This window comes from Takifugu rubripes, chromosome 7 (genome assembly GCF_901000725.2).
Source record: "Takifugu rubripes chromosome 7, fTakRub1.2, whole genome shotgun sequence".
Classification (NCBI taxonomy): Eukaryota; Metazoa; Chordata; class Actinopteri; order Tetraodontiformes; family Tetraodontidae; genus Takifugu; species Takifugu rubripes.
Window position 1 is genome coordinate 4,189,067 of NC_042291.1, and position 21,195 is coordinate 4,210,261.

Sequence of the window (21,195 nt, forward strand, 5' to 3'; positions counted from 1 at the left end):
TTATTCTAGACAGGCTAATGATCATATTTAGAGGCTTGTCTAATTCCGCTCTGCCTCCTCCCCCTCCATCTACAGGTATTGTCGCCTTCATAGCTGTATGCTGACCTCCGACCCTGCTGACCCATTCAAGTCCTACACCAGCCCTTTATTATAATTAATGTATTTCCCTGATCTCTGTCTGTTCTCTCCTCTACCTCCCCCCCTTCTCCTTTCCCCTTCTCCTCTCTCTCTACCTAGCCAACTACCAGCAGGATGGTTTCCCTTCATTAGCCTGGGTCAGGCCCTGGGATTCTGGAAAGCACATAGTGACAATGATTGCAAAATATTCTGTATAAAGACAGATTGGTTGATTGCACAAGGCCTCAGACATGTTTTTCATCACTGCAAAAATCAAGTTATATGTCTTGTCCTCTCTCTCTAGAATTTGTGTAACACAGTTGCTCTCTCTGTTTCCTCAGAGTCCCTCTCATGCCTCTTTGGTTATAAAATTTTCTATATATTATATATATAATATTTTTTTAGATATATATTTTATTGTGCAATGTGGAGGTACACCCACCAAATGCTTGCTCAACATTTTAGGATGAGGTGATGAAAATGATTTCGTGATTGATTCTTTCTTTTTCGCTGTTTTGTGGATTTTGCTCATTTGCAATGTTCTGCTAGCACTTAGGCTAACATTTCATCCAGCCTGTGACAAACCACCTCCCCTCTTTGTTAACTCTGTTTGCTCATGCAAAATGAAACGGGAGTAATATAGGTTAAAAAAACAAAAAGTCCAGAGAAACCTTGTAATTATCTGATTAAAATTTGGTGAAGGCCCAGGCCAGAGTCTTATCTTTACCTGTCTGTTTTTATGTGCAAGTTACTTCCTCTGTGATATTCTGCCAAATATCCCACATGACACCATCGAAAGACAGCCATTGGCTAAAATCATGTCCAACCAACCAAACATGATGCAAGAGATACATAAAATCCATTTGGAACTCTGGAAGATGACAAAAAAACTGATGTGAATACAGAAAAAGAGACTGTTCTGGAATTGAAACTGGCATTGAGCAGCACTGCCACATGCTGGGAATGGTCAGTGTTAGAGCGAAACAATAGGAATTCATAGTTATCCAATCTGATGCAAGATAAATAATGCTTCTTTACAAACAGGGTAGACATGAGATTCAATTAGTCAAGGGAAATTCCTGCAAATTAAGGAGTTTTTCTGTGTAGATAAACATGCAGAATACAACCAACTAAATGATGAACAGTGGCTGTGAGACTTGGCATTTTTAATTGGTTTTACCTACATGTTGAATGAGCTTAATCTACAACTGCAAGGAAAAGACAAACCATGATCAATATGATCCTCTCAGTCAATGCTTTCAAACGATAAATGCCACATTTGCTCTCAAAGCTTCAGCGCCATGATTTAGCAAACTTCCAGAACCTGGCGTCAGAGCTTGAGATGCAAGGAGAGTTGTGTGTGCACCTTGAAAGTGCAGGCTACACAAAGCAGAGTTTGACAAATGCTTTCAAAACTTTGCTTTACTTGAGCCACTCGCTATGTTCATGTGAGACCCTTTTCAGAAAGATGCTGAGATTGCTTCACTCACATCAAAGATTGCAACACTGATTCACCTGTACTCTTCTGGAGTGTAGAATGAGACATTGACATTGCAAGCCAACAGTCAACTGAAGTCTAGAGCTCATGGGCAGTTCTGAAGCTTAGTCACAGAGGAACAGTACCACAACATGGGGAAATCTGCTACCTCCTTGACCACATTATATGGCTCCACTTATTTATGTGAGCAGCCTTTTCCCACATGATCATTAAGTCCAAGTACCATTCCACCACAACTGATCATTTAGAAGTGTGCTTGAGGCTGGCTATCAGCAGCTACTGCCCAGACTATGCATCCCTGACTGATTCCATTCAGTGCCTTGTCATCAGAGTGAGGTAGTGACAGAAATGTACACAGTTGTATTGTGCAAAATGGATTCATGCAGTTATGCAAGGTACACCAACAAATATTGTATATATAAATAATTGTTTATATTTATAAACAAATATGTATAACATATATATGCATTTTTATAGTAGGTAGATCATTTTCACTTGGTCATTTTATAAGTAGCTCACATGATGAAAAGGTGGATGCACCCCATTCTATGTACCATTATGTACTTGACTTACTATGTTATACTTGCTTCTCAAGCCTTATTAAAATTTGTTCTGCATTTTTTGATATGACTTGAATTTGTAAAGCAAAACACAGATTAGGAACTAAAGACAAAGCACAGGAAGACAACTACAGACATTAAAAGTGAATTCTGCTTCATTCCAGACAGCAGATCCAAGAACTGCATTCAGATCCACACTGATGGATCGATTGCATGCAGCTGCTTCTACAATCACAATAATTTCCAGGAAAGAACTAGTGACAAAAATAATAACATCTTAGCTATGCTGTTACAGGCCGAGGCTGCCGGGGTCCGGAAACATGATCACCTGACAGGCCTCTGTCACCCCACTGGGTCATGGTTTCCTCTCCTCTCCTCTCCTCTCCTCTCCTCTCCTCTCCTCTCCTCTCCTCTCCTCTCCTCTCCTCTCCTCTCCTCTCCTTTCCTCCTCCTCATCAAGCAGACTAGTCCTCTCCTCTCCTCTCCTCTCTATTTATTTACAGGTATCGCCGCCTTCGGAGCTGCATGATGACCTCCGGCCCCACTGACCCGTACAGTGTATTTTTGTGTGTGTTTTTGTGCTCTGTGCCTCCCCTCTCCTCTCCTCTCCTCTCCTCTCCTCTCCTCTCCTCTCCTCTCCTCTCCTCTCCTCTCCTCTCCTCTCCCCTCGCCCTCCTTCTCCTTCTCCTTCTCCCTCTCCTCTCCTCTCCTCTACCCCTCTCCTCTCCTCTCCTACCTCTCCTCTCCTCTCCTCTCCTCTCCTCTCCTCTCCTCTCCTCTCCTCTCCTCTCCTTTCCTCTCCTCTCCTCTCCTCTCCTCTCCTCTCTCTTTACCCAGCCGGCCATCAGCAGGAGGGTCCCACTACATGATCCTGGTCCTGCTCAAGCTTTCTTCCTGTTAAAGGGGAGTTTTTTCTTGCCACTGTTGCTTGTCTGGAGTTAGGCCCTACGATTCTGGAAAGCACCTTGAAACAATTTTGATTGTATAAGACGCTATATGAATAAGGATTGATTTGATTTGATTTGATAACAGCATATGGAAAATGTGTAGGAAAAGGGTTTTGTGTTTTTGTGTACCTCCGCACATCTTGGGATTCGAGGGAATAAGAGGGCAGAAAACATTGCACAGGAAGCAGTAGTACAAGTACCAGTGGTGTCAAACTTCAAACCAGTAGGGAGCAGCCTGGTGACTGGTAAAAAGAAAATAAAAGTAGGCAAGAGAAGTGGGAAGCAGAGGTCAAGAAGAGGCATCTATTTGTAGGTCAGGAAAGGGACAAAAAGCAGCTATGATAAGGTTAAGAATTGGTCCTCAGGACCTTAAACAGAATATTACTCATTGTAGGTAAGATTTAACAAGATTATGGAGGATTGTCAGGAACCAGAAACAACAGAGCATGCACTTTTAGTGTGCAGGCAATACACCGGGAAAAGGAGAGTGATAATGAATGGACTGGGGAAACTGGGAATTGGTGAAGGGGTTGAGAAGAGCATCTCAGAATATGTAGACAGGAAACAGGTCTGTAAATTTCTGATCTGGCAATAATGCGACATGATAGATACCTGCTGCCATTAAACACTTACTGTTACTCTAACTGTTGGCCAGTTAAGGTTCTAACCATGCAAGAAACAAACTCTTCTTGGTTTTATTTGCTGGTGGTGAATTGATGGAAGAACTGTATGAGTGCCAATGATGAGTACCAATGGTCCAATGGAGACAACAGAAAAAAATTACAATATCTTCTCCAAAGGTAAAATTAAAGAGAAATGTAGCTTTCCCATCATCGTGCAGATTATATGTTAAATGCAGATGATTCAAATAATATTTAATCAATTTTCAAATTAACTTAATCATAAAAAGTTAAATCGATCAATCATTAAACTCAATATTAACTTAATACATAAATATGATCCTTATCAATAAATGAAAATGATAACTGAAATAAGTGCAAAAGCAGCATGACACTTATCAAAAACACACACTTCCAACTACAAAGAGAGAAAGTCTGGCATATCCCGGTCTGTGTTTCTTGTAAGGCAATGGTTGAAAGATAGATTGTCTACACTTTATCAACCTCATAGAATGGAATGAAAATGCTTTGTGGTTTTTTCAAAATAACTGTAGTTTCTAACAGTACAGTTTTTTTGTGAAAATGGGAACATAGGACTTGGATTTGTTCTCATATCTTTTCTTTCCTTGCAGTCTTTATGGTTTATTTTGTTACACTAAGAAATGTACACTGTCGCTGTTTTAAAAATAGAGGCGTTGCATTTTCTGAAATTCCATTGATCTTGTGACTTTAATCACCTGGCCAGTCAGAGCATGAAGATGCAATCATTAGCACTTGGAACTGCAACTCAGCCCTGGTACCACTAGTGGAAAAGCCAACACTGTTGTCTACAGTTGCGCTGAGTAGATACTAGTGGAAAAGCCCTGTTAGTTTAGAAGTGAGACACCTGGATGAGACACATTCTTTGTGTCTTTAACTGCTGTTAATACAATACAGAGGTTGGCCTACCACAACTGTGGGTCTGTTTTAGCCAGATTTATTTATAAACCATCTCTTTTCTGATGCTGGTTTCAAAGTCAAATGAAATCAAATGTTATCTTTGAATATATGTTTTTAGATGTATATTGTAGACACAGAATGGTTTAAGATTTAAACTTTATTATAATGTTTTCCATTAAACTCTAAAGTGCAGTTCAACAACTTCAAGTGAAATATCTGGTAAAATAATAACACAGGTATAATCAAAGGGGCTTGCATAATTTATGGTACAATTCATTTCTCTCAGCAACCAAAACAATGCAGAACAAAGACAAACAGCCTGCCTAAACAAAGTAGGAAATTCATTATTTTGTGTGATTCAATTACAAAAGCAGACGTCTCCACATTTTCAGTCTAACAAATTACCTCCCATATTGTAATCAATGCAGGACATAAATCATTTGTCATATTTCATTACAGCACAGAGCAGGAGTGAATATGCTCTGATTTAAATGCACCGCACTGATTACTGTTCTACATTTAGTGTTCCCACTGCTTCAGCAGTGCTGATGTTGGATGCTTTTTAACAATCAATCAGTTACAAAAGTAAATGAGTAACTGTTGTGGCCAGAAGAGATACATTCCTTACCTAAGAGAATGGCCTTTTTAGTCTTGGTGGATTCAAAGTACAGGGTATTATGACACTACAACTACATTTGTTAAGGGTATGAATAGTGTCCAGCAGAGCACTGCAATACAGGGGATGCAGTAACTGCATCCCAAAATATTTTAATGACACACAGAAAACATTGTATCACATAGGTGTTTGTGCATGTGTTTATGCTTTTTTTTTAAAATAAAAACTGTCTACTGTCCTTCCCATCACAGACAGGAAGAAGCCAGCACCTGGGAGAAGGGCAGTGGGAAACCCAGAGTACCTGACCACCCCGGAGTGGCAGCGGACTTTTAGGGAGGAAAATAATATCTGGGCTGGGTGCCCATACATCCTGTGAGGGTGTAGAGCAGATTGGCTGTGGTTGTGTGTGTGTGTGTGTGTGTGTGTGCGTGTATGTGCGTGTGTGTGTGTGTGCGTGGTCTTGTGGTTGAGGGGAATCTTGCCCAGATATGCTGGTCCTGAGGGTGCCTGGCTTTTTGGTCTGTCTGTCATGGCTGTTCTTGGCCTGCTGCACACAGACCCACATTCTTACTAACATGAACACACATCATATCTATATCTACAGATACATACACACATGAAAACTTAAGGACGTGTTTTGGCTGTAGTATTACATTCGTGAAAGATGACTGTGTGGGTTAAATGCATATTTTGATTGTTGCTTTTGAATTTCTTTATTTTTGTTTAAGTCATACCAGGCTTACGCATGGGCACCACTTTTTGTGTTTGCCTGCTCAGCCTATTACATTTAGATTTCATAAATTAATAATCATCAAAGATTAATATTTATTACTATATAATCAGCAGGATTACAAAGTCTCACTCTGTGTCCGAAACCATCCCCTATACCCTAATAGTGCACTCAATTGTGTGTACACCATTTTGAAATAGTGTCCAAATTCTTAGTGAGCATCGTTGTACCCTATGTAGTGCACTCAATGTATCCCACAATACACTGCGAAAAGCAGTGTACAACCGATGCACCCTAACTCGGAAATGTATCCCATCAGTCTTTATGGTATCACGTGATACCGATGAAGGCTATGTTTTACTGCTAACCTGACAAAACAATGAGATTAGTTAGGTTAAATTTAGGTTAAATAAATTTCGAGGTCTTGACTGGGTCAAAGTTGGTCAAATTCGCTATTGTGCAACATTAAACAGACAGCAGGTACAGTATGTTTAAAAGACATTCATGAACATGAATAAAGCTAACATACAATCTGTCTACAGTGTACTTCTATACAGCTGTGGATGTGTGTGCATGTGCTGAAGAGTGTGTGTGTGTGCATGCACGCATGCGTGTGTGTCATTAGGTGCTAAGTTAGAGGAAAGGTGGTTAGTTTAGCATGCAAGAGACCCTGAGTCTCTGTATGGCAACTAACATAAACTTTATAATGTGCCAGAGCTAACTGAACCATAACCTTAGTAGCAAACCGATTACAACAAGTCACTACAAATCAAATTCTCAGGTTGAAGTTATTTGCTTAGTTCAGGTAGACTAGACCCAGTTGGTGTTACTAGTCCTACCACTAGGAACTACTACTAGTGTTACTAGAGAGGGTCTGTGGTGAGTTACTCCTTTAGCTGGTGATCCTGGTTGGCAGCCAAGCTGGGAAACGTTTCAGTTCTAGTTTGAAAGCAGCCTTTGCTGTGCGTTGCTAGTGCTAATGTTGAAGGAATACTGATGGCTTGTTAGTAGCTTGGTGCTTGCTAGCTAGCTAGATGGCTCCCGTTGCTGAGAAGATTAACCTGCAAACCTTGTGTTTGGTGGGTAGTTGAACTCTAGTGATGTCCGATTGAGGCTTCTTGGGGCTTTTAACCGTTTTGGACCATTGTGTTGAAAATTGCTTTATTGCTCGAAGCTTCAATGACTAAGAACGTGGGGGTCATCTGCTGGAGCACTGGTTGTACTGCAGCCATGCAAAAGGTCAATGACCCTTGCAAGAGTGCACTTTGAATTTTGCTTTATTTGTGCATAACAATAATTACTATTATTATTATTATTATTGTTAGTATTATTAATATCATTGGTAACCTTTACTCTCTGTTTTATGCCTCTGTGTTTTCATATGTCCTTGTATGTATGTTGGCTACTAAACACACAAATTTTACCCTCTGGGGAATTAATAAAGTAGCTATCTATTTCTAAATAAAACTGAAGCTAACTTCATTTCATGGGTTGTTTTTCATTTTTTCTCTATCTTACTGATATATCAAGGTTCACTTTATTGTCATTCAACATGTTAAAAACATGAACAATGAAATTTGCTCCTCAGGGCAGCATTAAATAAACTATGACTAATGAATACATAAATAAATCATCACCAAAATAATTGCTACAGTGTCATTTATTATTTATTTTTCTATATATATACTTAATTATTCTGACAATTACCGTATTTTCACGACCATAAGGCGCACCGTATTATTAGGCGCATGCTAAAACATACAGTAAAAAATGATAATGGAAGTAAAATAGTGAGTTTCGACACATTTATTGAACAAAACAATTCATTCTTCTGCCACAAAACCATCAAAGTTTTCATCTTCTGTATCTGAATTAAACAGCTACACTATTTCAATGTCCAACATCCCAAATTCCTCTTCATCATCTGAGTCAGACTCACCGACCGGTTCCGCGTCAGCGTTGATGCCGGCTTTTGTGAAAGTTCTTACAATACATGAAGACGGTATCATAGCCCATGCATCTACAATCCACCCGCATATGGTGGCATAACTTGCCCGCCACTGCCTCATAGTCTTTGTGAAGGAGTGTTTGCCTTCCATCATCCAGCGCTCTGTCCGTGACTTCTCATGCCCCGTTGTGCGTATTGCCACCGTGCCGGTCCCTTTTTCTCCACTTTGTGGGTCAAAGGGATGTCAAAAGTCAGAGGGATCTCATCCATGTTGGTGATGTGGCTGGGCGCGGTTATCTTGTCGTGGCAGTAGGTGCGGAAGATGGCCGCCCTCTACTGGTAATCCACGGGCAGCCGCTGCGCAACAGTTGTCCTTGCGCGTATGGAGAGATGTCGCCTCCTCATAAAGCGAAAACACCAAGACGGACCTCCTTGGAAGTGCTCAATGTCCATTTCTGCAGCAATCGCTTTGGCCTTTTGTCGAATGGTGACAGTAGAGACGCCCCTTCCAGTTGTTCGCTGTTCCACAACCCACTGTTCCACTCGGTCTTCCAGCTCGGGCCACCTTGCTTTGTTCCCGCGGAAACTCAGCTTCGTCTTCCTCACTTGGCGCAGTTCACTTTCTTGTTTTCTCCACTTTCTGACCATGGACTCATTTACATTAAAATGATTTGCTGCTGCTCGATTGCCATTTCCAGTCGCATATTCGATGGCCTGCAGTTTAAAGTAAGCCTCATACGCGTCTCGCTTGACCGATCCCCTATCTGTCCGGGGTCTCTGACAAGTTTAGGAGGATGATCCAGAAACATGACATACCGGTTTAGTTCAAACCCAGCAACACTAATTCAGAAATCCAAGACCACCACGTGTCTTTTAGATCCCATCCCAACACACCTGTTGAAGGATGTTTTACCAGTGATAGGCAGCTCTATCCTGGACCAGATCAATGGTTCTTTAGTGTCAGGTTATGTACCCCGGTCCTACAAGGTGGCAGTGATTAAGCCGTTGCTTAAAAAACCATCACTGGATCCTGATGTCTTAGCAAACTATAGGCCGATATCCAACCTTCCTTTTATCTCTAAAGTTCTAGAGAAGGTGGTGGTGACTCAGTTACTGGAGCACCTGCAGAGAAACAGCCTGTTTGAGATGTTTCAGTCAGGCTTTAGAGCTCACCACAGCACAGAAACGGCACTTCTTAAAGTTACTAATGATCTTCTCATAGCTTCAGATCATGGACTGGTCTCTATGCTGGTTCTGCTGGACCTCAGTGCTGCTTTTGATCACAGCATCCTGTTACAGAGACTGGAACATGTGATTGGGATTAAAGGGACAGCACTAGACTGGTTTAGATCATATTTATCTGATAGATACCAGTTTGCTTATGTCCATGGTGGTCCCTCCTCATACAGTAGGGTTAGCCATGGAGTTCCTCAAGGTTCTGTACTTGGACCAATCCTCTTCACCTTGTACATGCTTCCCTTAGGGAAAATTATTTGGCAGCATGGGATAAATTCTCATTGTTATGCTGATGACACTCGGCTTTATCTATCCATGAAACCAGAGGAGACAGAGAAGTTAGTGAAGCTTCAGACCTGTCTTAAAGACAGAAAAACTGAGGTCATGGTGTTTGGTCCTGAGCCTCTCAGGGATAGATTAGATCACATGATCACTCTAGATGGTATCTCATTAACATCTAGTCTTCTGCCCTCACCCAATATGTGTGTACACCAGCTGTGGCTGACTCCGCCACAGCTCTGTCATTCTGGAGCCCTCTGCAAAAATATGGAAGATTTTTGCCACAGGTCCCCCCTATAGTTCCACCTTCATTAAAATGTTCACTAAAGCTAGTTTCATCCATTGCCAACACCACACCATAACTTAATTTAGCTGACTTCAGAACTATTCTAATGCACATTCTCCTTATGGGACATAATTGCTAATATCGACAGCCTCACCTTCAATTTCTAGCATCAGATTCATCACTGTGATACTTTTTCCACACCCAGAAGATTTCTGACAAATCCCTTTGCCCTTCATGACATTACCTTCTGGATTTATACAGGTTTCGGACTGGCCTAAAGACACTATGTTGTTGTCAACACTCACCTTGACTGACTATAAGTACTGTACTTCCGTGTATCCTTGCTGTTGACTGATCTGTGCCCTCCTTGGCTCTATTCCTGTTCTATCTCAATTTGCTATACTTCTGCTGTCTTTGTATATTTGCTGTAGAGTGTATCTATCTGTTGTATCCTCTTTTTTGCTTTTCCCCCCTCCATCCTTTATCCTATAGGTGGGGATGAAGGTTCAAATAAACCATTAACTCAAAGGAATCAATTTTTCATTGGATTCAAGGAGCACATTAGACTCCGTTTTATGTGTGCTATGTTACAGTTTCAGGCTGGTGAAGTCCTTGGGTTTAAAAGAAAGTTTTATGGTGCTGTAAACAGTACCCAATTCTCTTTTCCATTTCACCCACATAAACTTGTGACACATCAGTAAATCTACATGGGAAAATGGGAGCCCTTTGTCCTCTGCTGGGCTCTTTCCACAGTCTCCTCTATTATCAGTATTTCAATCTAGGATCCAGTCTTTCATTTATTTCCAACCTGTATTAGACTTTCATAGTAGAAAGTACATTATAAACCACACAGTGTGTCTACAGGACAAATACTGTTCATTAGCAGTCATCCTGTATGCTTGCATAATTATTATGATATAATGTTGTTTTTTTGTTTGTTTTTTCTTTCTTCCCAATACTATTTGCATATCTACCACATTTGTCATTACAGTAATGTAAGACAACATATTCAGTCACACATTGTGTGCTTCACATTATGACATAATGAAGCTACTGTGTTTTCACGTACACACATACATTAATAGATAGATAGATAGATAGATAGATAGATAGATAGATAGATAGATAGATAGATAGATAGATAGATAGATAGATAGATAGATAGATAGATAGATAGATAGATAGAGATGAAGTCAGCCTGCCATACCTGAACAGGGAGGTGGTTCCACTGCAGGGGGGACTCCTAGCTAAATGCTCGGCCCCCCATTCTACCTTTAGAGACTCTGGGGACCATAAGTAAACAAGCATTCTGAGAACAGAGCAAACTATTGGAATTATAAAGTGTCATGGGCTCCTCCAGGTGGGATGGAGCTAGGCTTCTGATGACATTGTAGGTGAGAAGAAGGATTTTTAAAATATTCTGGATTTAATGGCCAGCCAATGAAGAGAAGCCAGTACAGGAGTCATCTCTTTTGTCAGTACCTGTCAGAACTCTAGCTGCAGCATTTTGGATTAGCTGTATACTTAATTAAGATGCCTAGTATACTTAATAATTGGACATCCTGATAATAATGAATTACAATTTTTACGATAATAATGAATTACATTACAATCTTTGCAATGTTTCTCAAATCGAATAGTTCTTTCTAGAGACAGTTTTAATGTGTGAGATAAAGGATAGATCTTGGTCAAAAGTTATTCCAAGATTCCTCACAGAGACTAGAGGCTAAGGAGATACAATCTAGAGTGATCATGTGATCTAATCTATCCCTTAGAGGTTAAGGATGAAACACTCTCTTTCTTTTCTTTTTGTCTGGTCCCAGGTTAATGCTTCCACTTTTCAGCAGTTGAACAACCTGTTCACCACCACACCAATTTATTAGGTTTTGGGTTTGTCCAAATCAGCTCTTCCCTGCAGGAAAAACCAAACACACAACCCGAAACCCTGGATCCCAACAAATTTTCCAAAAAATATATCCAAAAGCTCTCTGGAGGGTTGAAAATTACACCATTTGCTTTTTTCTCTTGCTGTCTCTCCCCAGCCGAGAAAAATTATGATATTGGCAATTGTGAATTTTTGGCTGTGGTTCTTGCTGACAAGGAGTGGAGACATTGACTGGAAGGAGCAGTTCACCCATTTGAGGCCTGGACCAATCACAAGAACTTGTCCCACTTGAGATCTGCTCCTCACCTTAATTCCCATCAGGCTCATTGGACTTTGTTCCTGGGCCATTTTTGGTTCATAACCTCCTACCAACCCGGATCCCTGGACCTTAAACGGGATGCGCTCCTGCCAGTTTGCCAATCAGCCAACTCCTGCAGGATGCTCATCTAATCAGAGGTTTTTCCTACATTCCATCCATTCACAAGCTCTCCATTGGGGACATAATTCCAGAGTTGCGTGCCATTCTGGGGTGCAGCAGACCTTCTTTTTTTTTTTTTTGGCTTCAGCTGCGTTTCTGGTGGTGCCATGGACACCAGGGAATACTTCTCTGTCTGCTCCATGTGTGCCAGAAATAAGTCCTCTCTTTGACCTCCTGTAGGCTTGCTGCACCTTCTTTCAATTCCTCATTGTCACTGGTCACATGTAGCTGTGGACTTTGTTACTGGACTTCCACCCTCAGAAGGTAACACAGTCATTCAAAACGTGTTTCAAAGGCTGTTCATTTTGTCCCCCAGCCAAAAGTTCCTTCTGTCCTCAAGACTCCAAACCTTATGATACAGCAAGTTTTTAAACTCCATGTATTCTTCTGGGTATTGTTGCCAACCAAGGCCCACAGTTGATTTCTCAGGTTTGGGGTTTTTTTGTCAGACAACCGGGGCATCGGCTCACCAGTATTCAGGATACCATCCTCTGTATGCTTTTAGTAACAGAGGTTAAAGCTGTTTGTACCTGGACGTCTACTATTGAGTGAAAAGACAACCTGCTTAATCTCTGATTCCACGACTGGTTTATCACACTTTTGACAAGTGTTACAAGACAAACACTCTATTTTGCTTTTTCTAGTCTGTATTCTCTGTTCTTTGTTTCTGATTTATTGAAACATGATTATTGGAGACTGTGTGGCCTCTTAATCAAAGCAAAAAAAAAAAAAAATGTAAACACATTCTTTCATTTGACTTACTCAATCACAAAGTTGCATATTTTTACAAGGTTGGTTTAAGACTGTTTTTCGTTTTGTTTTTTCTCCCCTATGATGTTATTTATATTCCTTTAAGATATTCTGTTGCTAGCTATTTATGCAAGCAGCTGGAAGTGACAGATGTGTCGGGGACTCATCGACCAAGAGCTGACTGCTGTTTGGCTTCATAAGCAAGCAGATCGGCTGCAGCTTGGATTCATAAACTGCCTGATTGACTACTGTTGGCACAATAGCTGCCAGTGACGCGAATGTTGGCTGACAAACGACAGAGTAGGGTCGGCAGTAAGGGAAATTACCTTGACTCTTTCTGAAACCACACGGTAATCATCCCTGCATCTCTCCCAGTGCCTTTTTACTGCCGCACTCAATCACTGTCTAACAGATAATACAGACAAAACCCCAGCAAGCCCATTTGGACTGCATGGAAAAGGTTCCTTGGTGCATAGATGTCACACATTCAAGATACCATGGTGGTTATGAATATCTGCAAGTTATTCATCAGGTGCACTATTAAATACAGCAAAAATAATTTGACCGGATGGAGGAAAATGACCAGGAATTACCATTTGTTCTCTCTCAAATGTAATTGTCTAAAGAAGCTAATTGGTTTGTGCTGACTGCTTGCAGCCAGTTTGCATTCAGTCTAAATTGCATGCATGCTAGCAAGATGACAGCTATTATGAAGAGAGGAAAAAGAAGACCTTGCAACATGTGCATTAAACTTAGTAACTTGAAAGATCCTTGGTGATGGACCACACAGCCAAGTCTCTTGGACATTATTTTCCATGCCAGCTACGAAAAATGTGATAATCTGTGCCACTTACTTTAGGATAAGCATGCCAAGACAAGACCAAGGTGTTGTGCCTTTGGTTCACACTGTTGCATTGACGTTGGTCCTGATGAGGCTGAGACTCAGTTCTGCGTAATTGCTAACTGTGAACTGAAGGTTCAAATTACTTTGTTCTAGAGCAGGAAGTACAACATAAGCTCATTAGTTTCTTTTTTTTTTTTTGTTGTAGTGTATTGAGAATATCTTGATTAGAATGCACTATTCTCTTGTTGACTTGCATAGTTATCTTTTTCAATGTTGTGCTTAATATTGTAGTAGTCAGCCTTCAGGCAGACCCTTTTCCATCAGAATTATTGATCCCACTTCAATATATTGCAATTGGCAGGTGTTAAAACTCCTGTCTGTATTATTTGACCAATACTAGTGTTTATTGCTTGATAAATAACAGTAATCTGATCGATATGGTGATGTGAGCACAGTTTTATATAGCCTAATATACATGTAATGCTCAATCTCTGTCCTCTGGACATAAATTCTAGCCCTGGTCTAGCTTCTCTCTAACAATTACTCCTTACCACAATTGGCATTGAGGTTAGTTGTTTTCCCATTTTTCAAATGGACCGAATTACCATCACTGTAGTTATGTGTTTTTTTAGATGTGGACGTAAAATTTTCTCACAAAAAACATTCCAGAATCCAATAACTGCAAGTATGAATATAATTTCTTTTTAGAAAAGGTTGTTCCTGAATTGTCTTTATAAAAATTTATTAAAAGAGGTTTCCAACCTAGAATATGCTCTTTAACTGCACATGGTGAGGAGTGGGGTTGATTGGAAACAGGTGAGATACATAGAGTTGATTACCTTTGTGAAAGGTAGTGCCTGAGGGCAAAAAAAACATCCAGACATCTGGTTGATTCTTAGGTTTTAACACCTTATTCAAAATGTTTTGTCAAAGCCTCACATGTGTACATATAAATATTATATCATTCATTTTACCCCCCTTGTCCAGAGTATATAATTGCTGTCTTTGAGTTAATAAATGCAGTTCATTTTTGTAAAACTGTGCGGTAATGAGTTAGGGGGACTATGAGTGTTAATAAAGCAAATTCCTGTCTTGTCACAAAATCTTTTCTTTGAGGCAAATACCATCATTGTCACTCTGGGAATTACACCAACAGAATTAATCGAAAAGCTAAGGCACACAGGTAGATTTACTTAGGCATAAGATTTGGTTCAGAATATGATTTAATTGCCAATAAGGAAAAAAATATATATTAAAATCTCTTTTGGTCACACGGAATGAAGATAAAAGAAAACCAGATATATGCAGGGTTTGAGTTGGTAACGCACACTGATGCCGTGGGGCACCCATCAGACTCAACAAACACCACGTGCGTGTGACAAACGTGAAGAAAGCCCACATACAAGGACACCACTGGCCTCCAGCAACTGAAAAAAACAACAACAACAAGTGTGCTAACAGAAAGCAATACAGATATACAATTAAAACTAAATCATTTACAGTATCTGCCTTAAATGCAACCAAGGAAGAAAAATTCAAATTATAGATTCCGAGAGAAATGAATCAAATAGACTAACAAAATTACTCAGAATTACACAAACACCAGGCACAAACATACCATAACTATAAAGTAACCAAAATAAACAACACTTAATAAACTTAATAAATCACACCCAATAAGAAGTAATATCCCTGCTCCAAGACATATACTGCAAAGGTAGTTTGCAGCGTGACACTGCAGTAGCGATGTGGCACATGGCAGTGAAGATGAAGCTGCAGCACCTACAACTGCAAACTCCAAAGTGTTGATTGAAGTTATTCCTAATAAGAGGATCATGATAACACACCCAAAATGATGCCATTCCTCACTAGGAGCGTAGACTTATTGAAGAGAACAAATGTGCAAAAACCCACAAGAGTGGAGAGAAAAACACTACCACAAACAGCGACTGGCCTTTAGGTGTGACCACAGGAACATATAAATGGTCTCTAAAAGGGCCTTTTTTTCATTTGTGAAACATTGCAAAGATCAGGAAATTATTGAGCCAACATGTTGTTGAAAAATTAGTCCAGCATTTGTTACTTCCAGGCTGGACTATTGTAATTCTTCATTATCAGAGTGTCCAAACAACTCTTTAAGAAGCCTCCAGCTGATCCAAAATGCTGCAGCTAGAGTTCTGACAAGTGTTGACCACAGAGGTCACATGACTCCTGGACTGGCCTCTCTTCATTGGTTGCCCATGAAATCTAAAATAATTTTTAAAAATTCTTCTTGTGACCTACAAGGTCCTCAGAGGCCTAGCTCCATCCTACCTGGAGGAGCTAGTGATGTCTTATAATCCCAATAGACCGCTCTGTTCTCAGAATGCTTGTTTACTTGTGGTCCCCAGAGTCTCTAAAGGTAGAATGGGGGGCCGAGCATTTAGCTAGGAGTCCCCCCTGCAGTGAAACCACCTCCCTGTTCAGGTATGGCAGGCTGACTCCATCTCTACTATCAGATCAGGTTTCAAACCCTTGAAAAAGCTGATAGTCAGTAATTCTGTCCTTCCAGTTGTTATTATTCTAGTCAGACAAATGATCATATTTAGAGGGCCATCTAAGTAATAGGTTAAGATCATATTTCTGCTGCTAGAGGCTGAGGCTGCCGGGGTCAAAAAAAACATGATCACCTGACCCTGCTGACCCACTTAAATCTTATACTAACAGCTTGTTACAATTAATGGATTTGCATGATCTCTGCCTATACTCTCTTTCCCTTGTCCTCTCCCTTCTTCTCCTACCTCTCTATCCAGCTGCCCATCAGCAGGAGGGTCCCCCTACATGAGCCTCGTCCTGTTCAAGGCTTCTTGTTAAAGGGGAGTTTTTCCTTGCTACTGTTGCTTGTTGGGGGTTCAGACTCTGGGATTTGTCAATTCCTGGTCAATGCACCAGAGTCAATGAGGAAAGACAGAGAGATGAAGTCGTGAAGCCAGAGGATTGTACCGAGAAGCATGTGACGAGAGGACATGAAGCAGGAAGAAGGTCAACTTACCAGCACTCCAGCATGTACTGACAAAATTTGTTTTTTGTCGTGACAGGACATACACCTAGCCACCTCACCAGAGTAATGCTCGGTAATGGGGATGGGAGGTTTGTGCTGTGCGGCAGAAGAAGATTGGACCAAGCACTGAGGAATGAAGGCCCCAGAGAATGCATAAGTGATGAAAGACTGGCTGTGGAACTGGATTATCTTGTCTGAGGAGACCTGGAAAAGAGGTTCCAGAAGGAATTCCATATATCCAAGAGGGGCTTTTCATTTAGACCGAGGAGCATGCCCTGAGGCACTAAGGCTTGCTGAACTTTGTGACTGTCTGCCAGGGCCATATTAGATTGTTATCTAAGCTTCGGATTGGACTAGAGCAGGATAGGTAAACACAAAAAAGAAGACTAAACACACAGGGCCATGACAGAAGATACCTTGATTTAATTAGCATTAAATAGCCAATACCAGATCAAAATGCAAGACATTGAACATAATACTTTATTATTCTCACAAAGGGGAAATTACTACTTTTACATTCTGCGTTGTTACATACAAGATACATGAAACACAACATGAACATGAGCAGAGTAGCCACAGTTGCTAAGCTCCAGTTGACAGTTGCTTTGAGCATTTTGAGGTTCAGTTCTTAAGTGTAATTTGGCAGCATTCTGAAAAAGAAAACCGATAGTTGTACTGTAAGTGTAATATTGGACAGCTGGCCCTAACATGCAGTTATTAGTGACTGACAATAATTACTGGACTTCATTTCACTCAACATAATTTACTTCATCTCATTCAACATAAGATACCAAAACTATCCTAATCTTAAATTAATTCCAGAAAAATATACATTGTATCATCTTTTACTGTTCAGCTTTTAGGTAATAAATAGCCGTCAACATAAAACTAAAATCATATGTCCTTTTTTATCCTGCTAATGATTCATTTAGAGATGAGTGTCATCCGTTCTCAATAGTAGTACCATAATGTTGGATCTCAGGACATTGCACTCATTAGTGTGATGAAGATGTGATGGAATTATAAAGGATTGTCTATTATGTAAGCATTTATCCTGACAAGGTTTGATTAATGGCTTCATTTGGATGGTAAAACACAGTGAGCCTTTGGGACAGTAGATGTTCTTGCAGACTTGTTAACTTATTATCCTTTCACAGGTTTAATGAGGTTCCCTTGAGGCATCTTTTTTAAAAGAGTTGTTAATGGTTTTGATGTTGTATATGCATTCATATACAACATTCCTATTCAGTGTGGGTGGTTTTCCATGCGTTTGTAAATTAATACCTTTCAGTCCTGTGTTTTTGGACTTCTTAAGCATTGTCTCAGTCAAATGGTTTCTGTTTTAGATTAGTCGGGATTTTTCCTTTTTGATGAGAAAAAAAACCCTGATCCTTTTCCTAACCCTATGTCTCTGCATTGAACGAATCCAATTCTTTGAATTTAACATGATTTTTGTAATCGCATGAAAACACTAAATGCATAGTGGTGAAAGTAAGGGGTGTGATATGCATGGTAGCTCAAAGCAATGATTTAACACCTCTGACCAGTTATTGCCAGGCTCCTTGTGTTGACATAGGTATTGGAGTGCTAACCCATTTTACAGGTACATTACCTTCAACCTTGTTGTCACATTAAATGACATAGTTTATACTTGAAACACATTGGCTTATATGAGAATGTTTTTATTTATTCCACACTAAAATTGAGACTCATAAATACATAAAAAAATAGTATGAATTTTTTTTTTTGCACTGGGGTTAATTTTGAAAGTCTTGTTTTCCCAGCACAAATTTAAAAACAAATGAAATGTAAACCGATCAATGAACAAATCTGGGACTATGAATCTTACACTTGATACCATCTATTCATTTAAAAAAGATTATTTCACCATTTATCATTTTGGGGGCAAAATTAATAAAAGAATAGAAGTAGTTTTGCTTAGATGCTGTTACATGTCTGCATTACAACATCTCCATCTGCTGGTGGAATGATTGTTTTGGAATAAAAATGATGCGCCCACGTCAAATAAAACATAATTGTATTCTGCCCAGTGATGATAAAGTGCATGCCAATTGGCCAAAGATGATGAAATCCCCCTGGAGGAGCAGAGTCAGTGGAGACATCATGATGCAGTGTGCTAACATATGCTTTTAAAATGGAGAATATGTGATCAAGTGCCCTCAGGGGTCCTTATGGTGTGCATATATAAGGTGTATGAGGTGGTATCCATAAATGTTGAAATGTGTGTGTGCGCGCGGGCCTGTTTCTGTGTCTGTGTGTGCTGTGCGTGTACTCAATCAGCTATTACCGTATTTTCACGACCATAAGGAGCACTGTATTAAAAGGTGCAGTCTCAGTTATGGGTGCTATTTCTGTATTTAAAACATACATAAGGCGCACTGTATTATTAGGCGCATGCTGAAACATACAGTAAAAATAATAACGGAAGTAAAACAGTGAGTTTCGACACATTTATGAAACAAAATATTCATTCCTCCGCCACAAAACCATCAAAGTTTTCATCTTCTGTATATGATTTAAACAGCTGCGCTATTTCAATGTCCAACATCACGAATTCCTCTTCTTAATCATCTTAATCGGACTCACCGACCGGTTCCGGTTCAGCGTTGATTTTGTGAAAGCTCTTACAATACATGAAGACGGTATCATAGCCCATGCGTCTACAATCCACCCGCATATGGTGGCATAACTTGCCCGCCGCTGCCTCATAGTCTGTGAAGGAGTGTTCGCATTCCGTCATCCAGCGCTCTGTCCGTTTCCGTGGCAGCCAAGAACCACGGTGAACGACGACTTCTCGTGCCCTGTTGTGCGTATCGCCACCGTGCCGGTCCCTTTTTCTCCACTTTGTGGGTCAAAGGGATGTCAAAAGTCAGAGGGATCTCATCCATGTTGGTGATGTGGCTGGGCGCGGTTATCTTGTGGCGGCAGTAGGTGCGGAAGATGGCCACCCTCTCCTGGTTAGGGTTAGGGAAGATGGCCACCCTCTCCTGGTTAGGGTTAGGGAAGATGGCCGCCCTCTCCTGGTTAGGGTTAGGGAAGATGGCCACCCTCTCCTGGTTAGGGTTAGGGAAGATGGCCACCCTCTCCTGGTTAGGGTTAGGGAAGATGGCCACCCTCTCCTGGTTAGGGTTAGGGTTAGGGAAGATGGCCACCCTCTCCTGGTTAGGGTTAGGGAAGATGGCCACCCTCTCCTGGTTAGGGTTAGGGTTAGGGAAGATGGCCACCCTCTCCTGGTTAGGGTTAGGGTTAGGGAAGATGGCCACCCTCTCCTGGTTAGGGTTAGGGAAGATGGCCACCCTCTCCTGGTTAGGGTTAGGGTTAGGGAAGATGGCCACCCTCTCCTGGTTAGGGTTAGGGAAGATGGCCACCCTCTCCTGGTTAGGGTTAGGGTTAGGGAAGATGGCCACCCTCTCCTGGTTAGGGTTAGGGTTAGGGAAGATGGCCGCCCTCTCCTGGTTAGGGTTAGGGTTAGGGAAGATGGCCGCCCTCTCCTGGTTAGGGAAGATGGCCACCCTCTCCTGGTAATCCGCGGGCAGCCACTGTTGTCCTTGCGCATATGGAGAGATGCCACCTCCTCATAAAGTGAAAACACTAAGATTGCTCGATTGCCATTTTCAGCCGCATATTAGATGGCCTGCAGTTTAAAGTAAGCCTCATTCACACGCGTCTCGCTTGACCGGCACCATTTTAGGGGTTCCTTACACGTAGATGTGCCGCTAATCGATTGGCAGAGCGTTTACCGTAGGGCATCCACCAAAGGCGCACAGCAGATTTTGGAACTCAGTCCACACACAAGGCGCACCATATTATAAGGCGCACCGTCGATTTTTGAGAAAATCTCAGTGTTTTAGGTGCGCCTTATAGTCGTGAAAATATGGTAGATGGAAAAAAATGTCTTTGTGAACAGAAACAATGGTAATACACACAAACTAATTAAAAGTCCATATAAAAGTAGAAAAACAAAGCATGTACAAAGACTCTTCAACAGTCATTTATTGCAAAAGCATGTTGGGTGTCTAAAAGAAATTAAATCTTACATTCAGATGAATTTTTGTGGATTTGGGCTCCAAAATTTTTTAATATGATTACAGGAAAACACTCCAGTTATGAGCTGTACTATTCTCTTTAAAGCATATTTGCTTTCCTACAGCAATAAGCCCACATGCAAACATACACAGTCAGTTTTTCTGACTTGTCTGAGATCTTCCACTTGCATCTCCTCTGAGCAATTAATTCTGATCTCAAGGATGTTAAAAAAATATACAAATAAAAATCAGTGTAAGTATCTATCTATCTATCTATCTATCTATCTATCTATCTATCTATCTATCTATCTATCTATAAATCTCTTTATTGCCCTCCTGGGTGGTGCCTCCTTCAGACTTGGGTCCTCTACTGTAT

The 21,195-nt window shown here is 40.8% G+C and overlaps 1 protein-coding gene across 1 annotated transcript in view; it reads left to right on the forward strand.

Annotated features, from left to right (window-relative positions):
• tsnare1 (T-SNARE Domain Containing 1) overlaps positions 1–209 on the forward strand; it is a 99,934-nt gene extending 99,725 nt beyond the window's left edge. The window contains exon 12 of the mRNA XM_029839162.1: positions 76–209. The gene's annotated coding sequence lies outside the window, so the exon portion shown is untranslated. The remainder of the gene's footprint in view (positions 1–75) is intronic.
• The last annotated feature ends 20,986 nt before the right edge of the window (positions 210–21,195 follow it).